Raw genomic sequence first — 18,241 nt, 5'->3', positions numbered from 1 at the left:
CTTCTAAAAACCATGCAAAACGCATGTCCTTTCCATGTTTCCTGCTGATAATATTTTCCCCATTTGTAGTGCAACTTTTCTTTCCTCTGGAAAGCTGGTACTTATTTTATTCATAGATTGCAAATTATGCCCTGATGCTGTTTAACCAAAAGGCATTACTCACACAAGCGGGAAGAATGCGGCTTAGGATTGAATCAGCAGTGGCCGTGGAAAACAGTGCATTAAAACAGGCCTCACTGAGTCACAGACCATATGGCCTGGAGAGCATGGGCCTCAAGCATCTCTGGACACAGGTCATATCTTCACACAGGCATCACCAACTGAGTTGTTTTCAGAGGTCATTGATGCCTGTGCCACGACATCTCCAAGCTCAGCAGTTTACCAGACTATGAACTGTTATTCTGTCTTTACAGGTTTGTCCACATACGGGACATCCCCAGTAGTGAAACTGGTTATGTTCCCAAAGTTTATTTCCAAATTATTCACTTGGGATCAGAAAACGTTTTACCATAGGAACAAGTTTATAAACGGTGGTGCTCCACAAATGCCTGGTTGAGCCATAGTGTCCTTGAAATGCTGCATTGACTGTACTGTTCCCACCAGCCATTATTTATTCTGTTTCCCTGGGAAAGTGCATTCCGAGTTCTAACTTGGGATGCTTGAAGCTCACCTCTCCCTCTGCCTGGCAGCCTGCTCTGTAGCTTTTTCAGGCTGTGCTGCAGTAGCAGTTGGGAAGATGGGACAGACAGCCTTCCCAGGAAAGAGATGAGCATAGGCTTGATATTGATGCCTGTGGGTAACTGGCTAATGCTGGAGGACTGAAGAAGGAAACCATCCAGGTGGATCAGTTACTTCCCAAGTCTTCAGTATAAGGCACAAAGGGCAGGCACTTGTTCCTAAGTAGAGATTATTTTCAGGTCAGATCTTCATAAATAGGCTTATATGGTAAAACCTAAGGTTTTTGGAGACCAAGCTTGTGGACTTGTAGTTAGCCAGGGAAAATATGTTAAGTCTTCTTGGTCAGTGATGAGACAGTTTCTAAACACACAGCAATAGGGGCGCCTGGGTGGTGCAGTCGGTTAAGCGTCCGACTTCAGCCAGGTCACGATCTCGCGGTCCGTGAGTTCGAGCCCTGCGTCAGGCTCTGGGCTGATGGCTCGGAGCCTGGAGCCTGTTTCCGATTCTGTGTCTCCCTCTCTCTCTGCCCCTCCCCCGTTCATGCTCTGTCTCTCTCTGTCCCAAAAATAAATAAAAAATGTTGAAAAAAAAATTTTTTTAAATAAAAAAATAAAAAAAAATAAACACACAGCGATAAGGAGACAGAAATCTAGCACCGAGCTCCTGGCCTGACAAGTAGTAAGTGCTCCTAATTTTTTGTTATTGTGACTACTGAATTAAGTACTGATTGATGAATTGAGTGAATTCTTTATTGAAAAGTACAAAACCACAGGTTGTGTGCACACGTGGGCCAGTTAACTTCATCCTGATTCAGCATTGCCTAATTCTGACCCTCTCATAGCCCACGTCCTACCAAGGAAGACTTGGTTGGAGTACTTTCCAGAAGTCGCTAAAACAGCAGTCTCATCTCAGTGGGCATACGCATTGTCTCTAGCAGTCGCAGAGGAAGTGCTGGGTCTCTTCACGCCCTCTCTGTTGTGCAGAGTTGCCAGCAATGTCTCCCTGTTGCCAAATCTGAGGAGACAAAGGGGAGGTGGAGAGGGGGGTGATATGGAAAACTAGTGAGGATCGCCAAGGCTGTAGGACCCTGCCTAGCTGAGTTTCTGGCACTACACTTATTCTGGAAAACATTACCTACTAAAAAAGACCTAAGTTTTTTTTTTTTGTCAGTTGTTTTTATAACACATGTAGACATATTTTTAGGGGGCTGTGCCTCGTTCAGGTTAGAATGTAGTCTGTACATACAGACCTGGGTCCTGGCCATTGCAGACTTTAAAATTGTAGAACAATTTAATTTCATTTTGTATACATGGCTACTTTTAAGAGAAATATGCTATTAAGGCTTCCTCAATTTAAAAGCCTTCCCCACCCCCACCCCACTAAACATATGGACTGTTAACTTCTTGTTTCATAGATTGCTTTCTTTTTAAAGTTGAGTTTGTGTTCTACAAGACAGCCTCTTTCTCCAAGATTAACATTTCTTATGATTGTTCCTGACAATGGATTCACTTCCAGAGGCCCTGCTAAGGATAACCAAAAAAGGGCATGTAGCTGGCTGGTTTTGGCAGCCTGCGCGCAGTTTCAGAGCTTTTTAGGTCTCGGTTTTTCTGATGAGTGATTTCCTGAGCATGCCTAGGGAATGACAGGCATCTCCACAGGCAGGCTGCATCCACCTCGGCCAGGGTGTCGTCATTGGCTGCCTATTAGAAAAACTACAGGACAATGCATACCACCGACTGCCGACTGTAAACATAGGGGATATGTGTTCACTTAGCATGGACTTCTGGGAGGGGCTAAGGAAGGGCGGTCTGGAGTTTTATTGAATAGAGCAGTGTGTATTAGGCTGCCTGCCTGCCTGCCCTCTTGCTGTGCTCCTGCTAGAGAAATCAGTCCTTCCTTTCCGACTTAGTCCCCAGGAAGAAGTTGCAGCCTGCGAGGTAAGCCATGGAGGGCTTTCTTTTAATCTCTTCCAGAGAGTCTGGGGGCTTTCTCCGGGTTTCAGTCAACATTCCTGCCTAAGGTAGCTGGAGATGCAAGATTGTGAAAGCCAATAAACCATGCAAATTCTCAGAGCCAGACTGGGCTTTGCCGCCCTGCAGATGTTCCCGGAAGACAAACAGGATGAGATTTCAAGTTCTGTTCTTGGAGTTGGGACAGGACGGAGACTTATGCTCGGGGACCACCGGCAACCTTGAGAAGGAAAGCCTTTTGTTTAGGAGTGCAGTGGGGATTCTACCTGATAGCCACAGGGCCAGGGTCAGCAGGCGTGCCGTGCCAGTCTGCCCACACCGGTGGTCTCGCCTGCATCTTTTATTACCAGAGATTTAAAGAGGTTTTGCTTTAGAAACAACAACTTTTTAGGTTAATGAGAAGCCAAAAAGTAAAGGTTCTTAACCAAAGGCATTTACATACTATTCTGCTACCTGTATTTAATTAAGACTGGACTTCTCGAGCTGCAAGGAAATAAGGTCAGAGTTCGTGGCAAGAGCATTTAGCACCAGTTGGGTTAATGTAACTGATCTGATATTTGCCAAGACAGGAAGATGCCTACCAAGGTCTGTTTCCTATAAAACCTAATAATGAGAGAATGCGTGTGCTGGTGGGTGTGTTTTTAGAAATCACATTTAACATCCTACCAAACCATTTCTTAACAAATCTTATTTTTCTGTTTAAAAGTGTGCCCCTGACTAGAGAATTTGAAAAGATGCAGTTTACAAGTGCGTTCCAGAAAGGGAGAAGCAGGCTTTCATTTCAAGATAGTCAGACATATTTGGGCATCTTAAACAGTAGTACAAGGCAGCCAGTTGGTAGTAGTCTGGAATTCCTTTTAGAAAGAGCTGATTGTAAAGGGTGGGGGAATTTTCGTGCTATGGTAATGCATGGTCAAAAAAAGTGGATGAGAACAAAGTACTTGGTATTCATAGATCCCTTCTGTTAACAGGGCTATGCAGATGGACTTGTAAACTGGAATAGTAAAATCTTTCTCATGTGTTTGGCAAAACCAGGCATGTGTGGCTAGAGCTTGGGGGAGGACTAGGCAGTATGTGGCAAGAAGGGCAAGTCTGATAATTTTTAAATAAAGCTGGATATTAAAGGTTTCTAACTCCAAACAACTGACTCAGTTTGCTTTTATTCTGTCAAGTGAGGTGGCTTTGTGTTGAGATTCATTAATCTTTTCTCTTTGTATTTAGAAGTTTGGGGATAATTTTCTTGAGAATGCCTCTCTCCTCCTAGAAGTGATATATGAGAACAGAGTTCCCTGTGAATTTTCCTGGAACAGTTCTGAGTAAGTGTGGGAGAAAGGGCTGCAAGTGAAAGCTATAGTTTGATTATTGTCCTTCCCTCAAAGAGCTCAAGTTCCAAACTATTTTCACAGCGTTTTTAATGTCAATCAAAATATGGAGAGCAATTTCTTTTTCAACTGTTCTCTAAACCATGTAGGGAATGCAGTTTGGAAGGAAATCTATAATCTTGGGATTTGAGGATAAATTCCATTTTGAAACCAACATTTCCAAATCCCTGAAAGTTCAAACTTTGCTGCCACCACTCTTTCCTCTCTGCCTTGTGTGCTCCCCATCCCCCAACAACCACAAGAAGGCATTTTTTTTTTTTAAATAAGTGTTCTACTTTCTATAGTGATGTGATGGAGCAAGGGGATTTGATATTTTACTTTGTATTGAACTTTAGGCGGCTCTTCGTGCTACTTTCCTCCAATTGAATATTAGCTAGAACACATCTCCCCAGATGGGGAGGTCAACAGAGTACAATGGAACTGCAAAAAAAATCATTTTAATAAAGAGAAATACAATGGCAGAGGTCTGGAACAAAAAGTCACGAATAAAAAATTGATCTCAGTACAAGGAATGTGCAAGGATTGATCCGTAGATAACATGCTGGGTTGTTTCCATTGTTCAAAGCCAATGGAATAAATAGAATAAATTAAATAATTCAGATTGAAAAATTTCTTTAAATAAATACACAATTCTTGCATTAAAGAGAAGAACCAGGTTTAAACTGAGCATGAAGGATTGGAATGAGATACATTACAGCATGTCCTGATGGTGAGGCTATGAACAATTCTGATTGGCTTTTGTGACTAGCCTGAGGATTTCTTGCTCTGTGGTAGATAGTATAGGCTGGTCCTGAGTCCAGCATGGGTAGTCTCTAGTCTGATAAGCCTAAAATGCACCTCAATTGGCCTTTTCTTTTGTTTTTTAAGTTTATTTATTTGAGAGAGAGAGAGAGAGAGAGAGAGAGCACGAGCAGGGAAGGGGCAGAGAGAGAGAATCCCAAGCAGTCTCTGTGGTGTCAGCACAGGGCCTGACATGGGCCTCGATTGCTGGAGCCATAAGATCGTGACCTGAGCCAAAAGCAAGAGGCAGACACTTAACTGACTGAGCCACCCAGGGGTCCTTCAGTAGGCCTTTTCTTAAAAACACATACAATTGTCATGGAGACAACCTCATGATATCTTCCTGATACCATAAGTAGCATGGCTGCTCCTCAGTGATTCTTTAGCAAGACAGAAAAGTGACGTAGAGGCAGGCATGTAAAGGAATTAGCTCAATCCCCATCTGCCTGCAGTCTATCACACGTCTTGGAAATGTGGTGGGGTGAGGCCATGGTGGGGGGACAGGGGAAAATGCTGACCAAGTGGTATGCAAATAGCATGGTAGGCCTGAGGCGGAGGTTAGATGTTGCCAAAGAATTTTCTGACTTTAAAAGAGATATCTGGGTAAATTTTCTCAGAGCCTAAAAATAGAACTATTAGATACTTACCGAAAGGCCTTCATCTATGAAGCTAATCCAAGTTTGTCTTTAGAGAGATGCCCATAAGTTCTGAGTCCTTGGGTAATTTAAGAAGATACTTGCAACTCAGGCTTAACTTGGAAGCACTACCTTGAGAGCTCAGCCTAGCACTAGTTCCCCTCTCAGATAGCCCAGACCTTTGAGGAAGCCATCAACACTTGACCTCGTGTGTGGAATGGGCATTCTGATGCTTCTCCTACCTCCTATAGTAGTGAAGATGTCCAAATGAGATGAGGCTGTTTACCCCTCTTTTCTGTAGGCTGTCTGCTTCAAACTGTGTGCAATCTGAGGCCTCTAGACATTATGTTCATCTTGACTGGTACTCTCCACTTCTTACCTAGTATCCCTGATTGTCTGTTCCTTCCTCAGTACCTTGACTAGTACCTTCTGAATTCTAATTATTTCTAGAACACTGAGCCCAGAGTCCAGGAAATACTGGTGCACTCCAGTGTAGTCTAAATTTTGGCCTTGGTGATCAGTGACCAGGAGAACACAAGTATCAGGAGGCAGAATGAGATGGGTCGTCAGTGATGCGAGGCCCTGTCCAGGAACCGAGAAATCTGAAGATCTACTTGAGTAGAAGACCAGTGACAAGGTGCTGACAACAGAAAGGCCTTAGTAAATGAGGCAGTTTCTCTGCCTCCAGCCAAAAGCATGGAACTAATCCCAGCATGTCAAGCCTGGGCCTCGTAGAGAGGGTGAGGTAATCAGGAGCACCTGGCTGTGGTTCCTGTTGGTATTGAGACCAGACTGCTCCATGGATCTAGCCTCTACTCCTCTGTTTCCCTCAGTCTTTAGTATCCCCAGCTGGCTCTCCGGTGACTGACCCCTGGTGGCCTCCCTAACTTCCCTACCCCCAGTCTTCTATTTCTCCCAACTTCCCTAACTCCTCCCACTCCAGTTCACACAAGTGCTTTTCTGATCCAACACTGACAATTTGTAATGCCCCAGCTTTAGAATGAAGCCCAGAAAACAGCAGAAGGGTCATGATAGGGGAAGACCTCTTCAGTTTTTTTTTTGGCAGAGCAGGGAAGAGTTAGAGCAGACAGAGTAGATGTTGGAGCAGTCTCTGTGGAAAAGAGTCACTCTGCTTTTCACCCCCAGACTCACCTTTGGCTGGCAGTGAGTGAGTGTGGGAGGTGGGCAGGAAGGAAAGGATGGCTGTGGGCGCGCAAGAGAGGTGAGGGGGTAGGCCTATCATTGTTCTTCCCCGTGTTGTTGCCATGGATACCTTTGAAACTTGATAAAACTCTAAACCCTCAGGTCCTTTGTGAACCCATCTTTTGTGATTGGCAGGTGAGAAGCCATGAGCCTGGGGTGGTTGGGCTGGGGAGTGAGGTAAGGTCTTGATTTCCATTGGAGACAAGGGTGGATGGGAACGGAGCATGAGTGGAGGTGTCCCTTCCTGTTTCCGAGATTTTTTTGAAGGAAGAAAGGATGGTGTAAATACACAGATACATAGAAGTAGATGACTTCATATGGCCTCCATTTCAAAGAAAGGAGATCATCTCTAGAGAAGCAGTTTTACGTGGGGAGCTTGTAGGGGCTGGAGAGGCTGGGAGTACCTCCAGTGAAGTGGGTGCTGAGAGAGCACCAAGAACTTAATAAAAGGAGTGCTAAGCAGCGGTCAAGGAGTAGTTGAAGGAAAATAAATATTTGGGAGGGGGAGGTATTTTAAATGAATTGAGTGTTCTTAGTAAGCATTCATTTTAGTACGTGGCTTTTCTTTATATATATTTCAGTGATGGATAACTTGAAGATAAATTGCTTTTTTTAATTTTTTTTTTTTTCAACGTTTTTTATTTATTTTTGGGACAGAGAGAGACAGAGCATGAACGGGGGAGGGGCAGAGAGAGAGGGAGACACAGAATCGGAAACAGGCTCCAGGCTCCGAGCCATCAGCCCAGAGCCTGACGCGGGGCTCGAACTCACGGACTGCGAGATCGTGACCTGGCTGAAGTCGGACGCTTAACCGACTGCGCCACCCAGGCGCCCCGAAGATAAATTGCTTTTTAATCATTTATTGAAGTTTCTGGCATTGTTTTGGGAATATACGGATGAAAACATTGGCTGTAAGGGACTCATCTTACTTGGAGAGGGGCATATTAAGTATGAATATATAATTAGTTCCTTTCACACCCACCTGTAACATTCCCTCTCTCTTGTCTCAACCTGGGGAACTAGGCAGACATCACCTGTGTGCTAAAGATGGGCAGGACCAGGGCAAAGTGCCCAAGAGGTCCCGGGACCAGAAGCATCAAGGACATTAGTTCCATGGGGGTGAGGAGGGTCTAAGCCAGAATGGAAATAACGTATAACAGGGGCCTAACGTGTGAATCACAGCCCGCTAAGTAAAAGAAAAACAGCAAAAATCAGAAGGCAGGCAGAGGCTTAGAAACAAAGAGCCAGCTTATTAGCAAGGCAGTGTGCAGACCAGTACAGTAACATGGGCGAGAACACCTGGCACTGTGCTCAGAACAAACAGAATCTATGTTAACAGGCTTCGGTAGCTCAAGGGAAGGGACAAGACCGTAAGATGCATATGGCATAATAAAGGGATGGGATCGCAAGGAAATCCAAGAACAGAAGCCAACGTAGGACCGGGGTTCAAAGATGGGGTTTAAATCAAGGTGGGTCAAAGTATCTCAGCAGAGGTCTCTGTGCTTCTATTAATGTCACTCAGCTGCAGCACACGTGGCTGCTTCTTCCTGTTGTTCTACAGGCTAGAAGATTCCTTCTGTGCTTCCTGATCAGATTCTGAGAGAGAAGTCCTGAGTGGTTCAGCTGATAACTATTGTCTTCGGCAAATCCCTTAGCAGGAGGAGGTGTCAGAGGTTCCTGGCATGCTTATGGATGAATTCCCAGTGGGTCTGGAGCAGTAGTCACTGCCACCCCTGGGGAAAATAAAAAGATCAGTGGGCAGTTTTACTTAGAAGAGAAAGTTAGGCATGGAAGGCAAATTAGCTTGAATGTCCAACAGCTACCAGTGAAGGTCATTCTAATTTTTATGTGACTGAATTCCTGGAGAGGCAAACACTCAGTGTCAGGGTCATGCAGTATTTGATGACCACTTTGGCATTGTCCAATGAACCATTCTTAAGGGAGGTTAGCTTGGAAGCTTGCACCGCTAATAATTGAAAAAATAAGAATTACCCATTTGAGAAAGATTCTAAAGAAAAACACTTGAGTGTTTTTGTTGGCATGAAACTTCGTATGAGTCATAGGTGTGCTATGGCTCCCCCCCCAACTAAGGCAATCTTTAAAATTCAATAAATAATGACTTAATAATTGTCATAAATAAAAAACTACCTCTCAATGTAAATGACAGTATTTCATAAGCTTAATGCATAAAAGCGTACTCAATCAGTGGAAGTTTCAGTTCTAAGCAGTGTTTATAGTGTAATCTTTCATTCACCGAACACCTGTCTTGATGGCTGTCACAGGAAGTAAAACAAAACAAAACAAAACAAAACAAAACAAAACAAAACAATGTGCTCTACTCTTGGCTTGTTCCTCAGAGAAGCATTCCCAAATATGTATCCTGGAATGAGTGTCAGAGGCGGTCCAGGAGGGTCAGGAGAACAGAATATGAGGAACAGATAAGGGATCTGGAACTGTTAATCCCAAAGGAAGGAAAATTAGGGGCCACATGGATGTCTTCAAATATTTGGAGTACTTTCATATGGAGAGGGGAGAAGGCATTTGTGATTATCAAGACAGCAGAACTGAATACATGTACCTTGTATTTTTAAAGCTGGGCAGGGTCTTAGGAGGCATTTAGCCAGGGGGTGCAGATAATTTTTCATCTGTTTGCCAGCTCGAAGCAATTGGTAGGGATCATCTGGGTCAGTGTATTGAGACAGGCTCTGAGGCTGAGTCCTAGGCTTACTGGAGGCCACAGATGCTGTCATTGACAGTGATGTCTGTTGTGGAAGAAAAGGGACATTACTACTCAGGTACCGTGTATTTCACATCATTGATGTGGCCTGTAGGTTCCTAACCTCCGCACTTTAGATCCCTCGGAGGCCACAAAATTATTGCAAGAGGTTAACAAATCCACATATGCAGCAAATGTTTTTGACAAACTGAGTAAATAATACATCTTACACAGTATGTGTTACTATTTTTCTAATTACATTGATGCATTATGAAGATAAAATGTTAATTTACTTAAAATATTTACTGAATTCATAGTAGCTGTAGGTATTTGTATTTTCTCACTCAGCTAGTGAACTTAAAACATACATTATGTGGAAGTTGGGACAAGAAATTTATGGTTTTAAGAAGAATTGCTTGGAAAAAAAAAGAGCCAGTGACTTTTCATTTTGCAGATGAGGAACTAAAGCCTAACCATACCAAGTAAAATTATACATGTATTTGTAAGTTTCTTTGATTAATGTCAGTAAGATTTATAGGGTCAGGAACATCTTTTTATTATTATTATTAATATATACCCAGTTCCTGGCACATCACAGAGGCCCAGTATCTGTTGAATGAAAGAACAAACCAAATGACTTGACCAAGATCTCCCAGTTAATTAGTGGCAAACACTCAGCTTCTAAGTCCCAGGCTGTTAACAATTTCAGTCTAATGGATTGCTTCCCCTGAAAGAAGCAAGAGAGAATGTCCCGTTATAAACAGTCCATGGATTTGGATTATATATTACAGCCCGTTTTGCCTATAATCAATAGTCCAGTAGATCTTAACCAGTGTCTTAATCAGGATCAACTGTAGGGCTTTTCGAAAACATATATCCCTGAGTACCATCCCCTGGAGATTGTGATTCAGTAGGTCTAGAGCAAGGTCCAGCATCTGTAGTTTGTAAAAACTCTCTGGTGATTCTGCTAAAATCCCTGGCTCAGAAACAGTTCTGTACATCTATGCTTAAAATAATTTATAGTAGATGTATGGAGTAACTTATTCCTCAGAAGCCTAGTTGTTTAGTTTTGTGTAATTTCTTTCTGAAAGTTACAGCGTTATATTCCAAATAATCAGTTTTCCCAAAGAGTCTCTTCGGAAGAGCTAGAATATTTGTCTGAAAATTCCTCCAGCTTCCCATATTCTTGGTTTGGGCACAAAGCTATCAACCCTGTAAGGTCAAGTTTTCTGATGAGATTTCCAGTGTTTGCTTTTGTAAAGCATTGGAAATGTGGCAAGAATAAAATTTCTCATGGTATTTCCACTTCCTATTCCAGCCACCATTACTAAGTGAAATTTAGGATTTGGGGGAGGGGTGAATTGAGAAAAAATTTTCTCTTTACGTATTTCTGTCCTTAAGATGTTTGTTTAGATTACTTTAGATATTTAACTTACCAGGAAAAACAGAAGATGTTTTTCTCTGTCCTCAGCCTTGTGGTGAGGAATGTACAAATCCTGAGCGGAAGGGGGAAGAAGCTTCCTCCACCCTCCCCCTGCATCTCCTCTGAGGCCAGGGCCATCATAGTCTCTGGTTTAGGCGCTTCTGTGGATGGGCCTTTCAGAAGCATCTAAGCCCTAAGAGACAAGAGGCCTCAGGCAAATGCTTTTGCAGAACTGAAAATCCATCTCTAGGGTCAATAGGCAGGAATTACATCCTGAAGGTGTAACTTGTGCAGAAGAATCTACCGTATTCAGAGCACCAAGGACATAAATTATATTCACTGAGGATTATAGAGCTAAAAGTATCTCTGCGTGAGTAACCTGGTCCAATAAGAATGCCAGAATTGCTACTGTGTTTGTACCGATGCAGTTAGGTTTATAGAGCAGTGCTTCCACTGTGTACATGAAGGCAGGGCTTGCTGGAGAAGAGCAAGGAATTTGATTAGGATCCACACGCATAATGACACCACACTGACTCAGTCTCATTTCCCTCTGACACTGTTCCCCCTCTCCATGCTCCCTAAACAGTAGTATGGGAAACCAGCTCATACTAGTTCCCAAAAGCCAATTGTTAAATTTTCAAGATTTTGAGACCCAGCTGTTAAACATAGTCATTATTAAAAATTAAATTCGATAAACTTATAATTAAATTATATTAAAAACCAAGGTAATAAATACTCAAAACTCATTCCTCCCTAATTATTTTCTTATGTTTTATTATTATCTGTGATCTGGAAGTTAGTTACATTTATTGTATCTGTATGATGGAAAAACACCACTGAAATTAGCAAATGCTACAAATCAGACTCCCCTGCTCTCCCTTAACCTCCCAGAGTTTGTTGCGAAACATTTACTACTAATTCACCTAAGGTATCAAGTTGATAAAATTAGCCTCTGCACAGGAGAGCCAGTCAGAATACCTCTTTTACTTTGTTGCATGCAGATTCATAATGTATGCTTATGATTGCATATTTATTTGTTTGTTGATCATTTCTTATGCTCTAGAACATACGCACCATGAATCAGGACTTTGGGTTTTTCAGTGCTGTGACTTGAAACTAAAAAAGTGCCTCACCCCACACACAGAAGAGAGTTAATGAGTGAAGGAATAAATGTCTATAATTTCTTCTTGATAAAGCAAGCTGAAGCCAGTATTCACATTTGAACTCATTGATTCCTTTCTAATTATGTTATTACTGAATGCCTAGAACAGTGCCTGGCACATGCTAGGTAGCATATAGATGTTTGTTAGATAAAAATCAAACAATTAATCTCCATACAACAACCAAATTTACAGGTAAGGAACCTAAGTTACAATTAGGTTAAGTAACATGTCCAAGCACACGGCTAGTAAGTGACAGAGCCAGGATTCAAACCTGGATAATCTGGCTCCATAGTCCACAATGCTGTGCTGCCTGTTGCTAATTACTCCAACAATGGAGACCCCTGGTTTGTGTATGGCCCCAAAGGTGTGACCTATTTGAGAACAAACTTTGGAATCCAGATGACTTAAGTTTATAGCTCAAATTTACTGTTTTCTAGCCTGTTTCTTCACCTATAGGAAGGGGATAATTATTCCTCCAATTATAAGGATTAGAAATTATATCTCTAAACTGCTTTGCACATGTGGCCACTAAATTAAAAATCATCAGCTATCGGCTCTGACTTCCTGTGAGTCTATCTATAGGGATGGACTCCCACTGGTTCCCATACCCCAAGCCACACACTCCCAGGTTGGCTACTCCATGGCCATTGTGTCAGTGGAGCAGAAGGAGCCAACTTCTTTCATGTCAGGTTCTCCACTGGGTAGGACCAGGACCAGTAGATATCAGTTGTAGGAAACCCTGTTTCCGGTCAGCATAAGCACTTTCTAACCAGTTCTGTCTGTCTTTGGAGCTTGCACAGCCCTACTCTGCAGAAGCAGACAACGTCCACCACTCCTTTCAGCCACAAAGTTTTCTTCCCTACCCTTATCATTGGATGTGTGTTGCTTTTAATATCCTAAATCATATTTATCTAGTCTGGCTAATGGGGTTTATTATTCCTGAGGCTGGATGGGGTAGTGGGTTCTAGTTAAGTTTGTTTTGTTTAATTTTTTTAATGTTTATTTATTTTTGACAGAGAAGGAGAGACAGAGTGCAAATGGGGGAGGGCAGAGAGAGAGGGAGACACAGAATCCAAAGCAGGCTCCAGGCTCTGATCTGTAAGCACAGAGCCCAAGACAGGGCCCAAACCCACGAGCCATGAGATCATGACTTAAGCCGGAGACTGACACTTAACTGACTGAGCCACCCAGGCGCCCCTAGTTAAGTTTTTGACCTGGAATGAGAGAGGGAGGAAAGAGGAGAGAATGGGAGAGACAGAGAGAAGAGACAATTAAGACTTATCCGGAGAAAAATACTGAATTTGGGAGGGACAGTGAATAAACATGGATGATGGATAGTTATCACTAGCCCTTATAGGTTAGAGATGGTTAAGAAGATAAGCTAGTTCATTCAAATATCTTGCTGGCACACTTAGTACGTGACAGGCACTTCTAGTTGAAGATAACCACCTCAGGGCAGTAAAATAAAGAACTTGCCCAAAGTCACACAGCTGGCAAATGGCAGAGCCAGATTCAGTGCCACTCCCTGAGGCCAACCCTTTCTATTTCCTTACAGCTGTCTGTTTTGTGTCTTTCCTCAGGAATACGATGGAAACCAGAGCAGGAGGTTTCCATAACCAATCATTATAATTTGTCAGAGAGCCACACTGCTGTTCAAATAGACAAGCACATTGTCATTCCCTGCCATATAAGGAAGCAGGGCTAAACACCATTTCTTTCACTACTGACTCAAGAGATAATTCAAGTGAGAGACAGGATGAGAATCTAGGCCGATTACAGTTTAAAAAAAAAAAAAAAGCCTGCAGGAATACTTTTGTATTTTTCTTTCCTGGTAGCAGAGATAGTTTGACAAGCAGTTACACCCTTTTCCCCGATTCAGGGGAAATATTCTGGAATTATGTACTGAAAGATGAAACTCTTTATTCAAATACATGAGTCATTTTAGTCTTTTATTATGTCAAAGTTAGATATTCAAAAGGCCAAGACCGAGCTGGTTCTGTGAGGATCAGGTGGGAAGTCAGGGACTGTACCTCTCTGCACAGGTTAACTCAGGAAGTTAGAGTCCACTCACTTGGCCAGCCGTTTCAGATGTAGTATTTATTAATAAGTCCCCACATGTAAGTTTTATCTTCCTGCCTCAAACTCAGAATATCAGTGTGACCACTCTTTGCCTTAACAATCAGTCATAATGGGGATTTCAGAACACAAGCTCTATAACCAACTTCATGGAGGGAGAAACTGAGGCATGAGCAATTGAAATTATTTCCTAAGGACCAACCAGTCCAGTCTTGCCACAGGGAGTGCCCTTTCTTTTAGATAACTCAGAGAAACACTGCTTAGTCTTCTCAGGGAAAGGAAGGCCCTATAAAAAGTCTGGTCAACTTTTCCTCGCTCCCATCTTTGACCAGACTGCCTCTGAGGCATTAGTTCCCTGGGGCTGCTGTAACAAAGCACCACAAACCAGATGGTTTCAACAACAAAACTTTCTTGTCTCGCAGTTGCAGAGGGCTGAATTCCAATCTCAAGGTGTCAGCAGCATCAGTCCTTCTCAGAGCTCTGAGGGGAGGATGTGTTCCAGGCTTCTCTCCTTGGCTTATAGATTGCCATCTTCATGTTCATACAGCATTCTTGCTGCACATGTATCTGTGCCAAAATTTCCTCTTCTCAAAAGACACCAGTTGGGGCGCCTGGGCGGCTCAGTCGGTTAAGTGGCCGACTTCAGCTCAGGTCACGATCTCACGGTCTGTGAGTCCATGAGTTCGAGCCCCGCGTCGGGCTCTGGGCTGATGGCTCGGAGCCTGGAGCCTGCTTCCGATCCTGTGTCTCCCTCTCTCTCTGCCCCTCCCCCGTTCGTGCTCTGTCTCTCTCTGTCCCAAAAATAAATGTTAAAAAAAAAAAAAAAAATTAATTAAAAAAAAAAAAAAAGACACCAGCCATGTTGGATTAGGGCCTCTTCTAATGACCTCATTTTAAATCGATTACCTCTGTGAAGACCCTATCTCCACATAAGGTCACAATCTGAGGGTTAGGGCTTCAACATGAGAATTTTGAGAGTGGCACAGTTTAACCCATAATATGCTCCAGTTCAAAATGGTGGTAGAAATCCATACAATGTATTTTCTGAACCTCTAAATGTCAAAGGCCCTATTGCTGGTGGTATTCCATCTTCCCTCTGGGTCTAGGAGTTGCTTAACTAGAAATCACTTGGCCTTTTGAACTTGCTCTTGACATTTACTTACTGGCTTTTGCAGTACAAAATTCTGATGCAGTAAAAAGTCAAAAGAGGTCTCTGAAATGACGCACTGAAATGCTGCTTCACATACTGTGGCCTATCTGTGGAAGCCTGTGAAACCACGGTGGCGGACAGTCTGGTATGCAACCATCAGAAGTCGGGGAGGGGGCTTGGTGGTGGGAAAGCTTGACCAAGGCAGCCTGTGAGTCTGAGAGGCAGAGCCCTAGCTGGATGTCAGCAGCTTTGGAGCAGCCGACTGGGAGGCAGCAACAGACAGACTTTGTGCCTGCGCAGGGTGGAAAGCAAGGATGGCCATTTTCAGTCATTTTTATACATGCTGCTCGTAACCACGAATCTCCATATACGAGAGAAAATATTAGTAGCCTGCACATATTTATGCTCTGAATCATTTGTCTTTTGTCTTTGTTTTCTTTTATCTCTTCTGCATTTATCCTGAAGTTTTTATATACTTTTCCTCTCAACATTCTCCCTAACTTTATCTGTGTTTGGCATGGTTGATTACAAATTGCCAATGCATTATACCTTGTCTCCTAATGCCTTTTTTCTTTAGCCATTGTTTCTCTTCACCCCTTTTTAAAAGCTCTTCGTGGTTCCATTTCCTAGTTTCAGTCTTACTTATGGCTACGCCCTGTCTTAGGCCAGAGGTGGCGGATAAGAGGGTGACGGTGCCATTTATTATCCAATCCAGACCAGGACATTTCCTATAGGGAAAGGAGGAGCTATTAATAATTTCCTTACAATAACAGTCTGAAGTGGAGACTCCCAGGCAAACTCAGATGGACAGTTATCCTATCTATGGTGTAGTTTTCTGACTCTACAGACCTCATTTCACCTAGCAACCACTCCTTCTGTTTCTGTACCCCCCAAAAAAAAAAATTGTGTTCCGATTCTCATTTTTATTTCCCCCCAAAAAAACTCAATGTGTGGTTCTATTTTTCCTTATCACCTCTTCTCTTCCCTCTGGGTCAGAGTTCTTCTTCTCCCTCTATCTCTTTTGTTTTGGTACAATCTTGACTGCCTCTCAGGGAGGCCACTCTGTCTGCCATTATACATACAGGACAGATTTCCTGCATGTCTGAACACGTACACAAGCAACCACCACCACCATCAAATGTTACAATCTGCTTTGGGTCTCAGATGAGCCCTTATTGGACTGTCCACCACTTCAGCACCTTTGCCCAGAGACTAGCACAATCTCTACACCATGTAAGCAGCTGGGTCTAGAATTGTTATGTAGATATGTTATGTGTACATGTCTGGAATCTTACAGGATATGTTTTTGATATGTGTGCATGTATACAATTAGAGTTACAAAATTTATGGCCTGAAAAATGAAGAGAAAATGAGAATCAAAGCTGTTTGTTTCCTCCATTATGCCTTCAGTAATTTGGGGTATTTTCATTTCTAAAATATTACGTACCAAAGGCCTAGCAATGCTGCTGTAGGTTTAACATCTGTAGAAATAAACTTCAAGGCAAAAAGATAGAATAAACATTGACTTAAGTCCCTTTCAAGTGTAGTTCTTTTTATGTTTCAATCACGTGCAGCTTATGGTTCATTCTGAAAGATCACTTCAATTATCAATTTAGGTCATGCGAGGAAGGCCTGAACCTCCTCAATTCTAAAATGAGAAAGGCAGAACATTCGCCTCTTGCAAATTACTGGAAACCAATCCATAGATAACCTGAAAAACTTGCCAGTTGTAGCACCATGTCAGCTGGAAAAAGCTATTCTCCTTTTAATCTACTTACTTTCTTTTAATCTTCTTTCTTTCTTCTTACTTTCTATTTGACCATAATTTTCTTTCCCTCTTAAAAATTAATGAATGAGGGGAAAAAACAGTGAAAGAAGATACTTTATGGAAGGAAGTGAGGGTTTTATTAAAGCTTTCTCCTTCCTTCCTTCTGACCCTCCTCCCCTGTCCCTCCCCTCCTTTGTCATCCTTCTCTTTTCTTCTTCTCCTTCCCCTCTTCCTCCTTCTCCTTCTTCTTCTATTTTTTGTTTCTTCTCCTGTTGGGATTTATACATTTGGAAATGTTCTGCTGTTGGCAGCCATATGCTTTAGCCATGATGGCCTCATGCCTCTGTTGCTTAGATAGATCCTTTTAAAAAGGCTTGAAAAGATAAGACAAGGAAAAATCAGAATGCTTCAGCCACATTCTGCAGGGTAGGTATATAGTTACAGTAGTGGTGGAATGGAAATATATACCCAAGGAGCTCCCTATCGCCCTAAAACTGGACAGATGGTTATAGCAGCCAAGAGCTCTCTATCGCCCTAAAACTGGACAGAGTGATTATATCAGCCAGCCTGGAACTGCAGACCCACCTGTGTTTGAGGAAATGAGGAGTGTGGGAGGTTAAGACTTTGTTTTAACTTTCATGCTTTTCCATATTTCTGTTCTTAGATATGCTGTTAAAATAAAACAATCACTCTTTCTACTGGGAGTAGTTTTTAGCTCGCTGGTTCTTTTTCCTGAGAGTATTCACAATAAGGTTTAAGTTTTTGAATCTTGGCTCTTATATTTTGTGGGGCCTCAGATTCCAGGTGGTGGTCTGATAGAAAAGTGGCCCCAGTTTCTGGCTCATGTCCACAGCTGATAGCCTGCATGACTTTGAACAGATTCCTTGTGCCTCCAGCTTCCCAATTATAAACTGACAATGGCCTTTTCCCTTCTCTCTAACACCCAGCTAGGGAGCAATGAAACCTTTAATGTAAAGGCATTTTAGGTAGCCAGAGATCTTTAATGCATGGTTTTCTTTTATTTTTCCTTTGAAATATGAAGGCTTTTGCTAGTTGGGATTTTTTGGAAGATGTAAGTCATCTATTCATACAGGAAACTCTCTAGATTCAAAGTTTAGAATTTGAGATTTCCAAAAATTACTCTTTCTGGGGCTGCCCCGTCCCTAATTTCAGCCTTTCCTTCTTTCCTTGTTTTTAGCTCTGGGGGCAAGCATATTCCTTCCCATCCTCACCTTTACAAGCTGTATTGACAATTACCTTGTTTGAGACAGTCTGAAACCCCAAGGTGGTAAAAAAG

At 42.5% G+C, this 18,241-nt stretch overlaps 1 protein-coding gene across 7 annotated transcripts in view; it reads left to right on the top strand.

Moving 5' to 3' along the window:
- The first annotated feature begins 2,299 nt into the window (after nt 1-2,299).
- Nucleotides 2,300-18,241, top strand: part of CALD1 (caldesmon 1) — a 189,271-nt gene continuing 173,329 nt past the window's right edge. For 3 of the 7 annotated variants that reach the window (XM_058724228.1, XM_058724227.1, XM_058724223.1), the window contains exon 1: nt 2,301-2,615. The gene's annotated coding sequence lies outside the window, so the exon portion shown is untranslated. Of the gene's footprint in view, nt 2,616-3,869; nt 3,965-18,241 lie in introns of all 7 variants that reach the window. The other 4 variants (XM_058724232.1, XM_058724231.1, XM_058724224.1 and 1 more) reach the window with 3 other exon arrangements.

Source organism: Neofelis nebulosa, chromosome 4, assembly GCF_028018385.1.
Source record: "Neofelis nebulosa isolate mNeoNeb1 chromosome 4, mNeoNeb1.pri, whole genome shotgun sequence".
NCBI classification, from domain to species: domain Eukaryota; kingdom Metazoa; phylum Chordata; class Mammalia; order Carnivora; family Felidae; genus Neofelis; species Neofelis nebulosa.
This window is presented reverse-complemented; position numbering and strand designations above follow the sequence as displayed.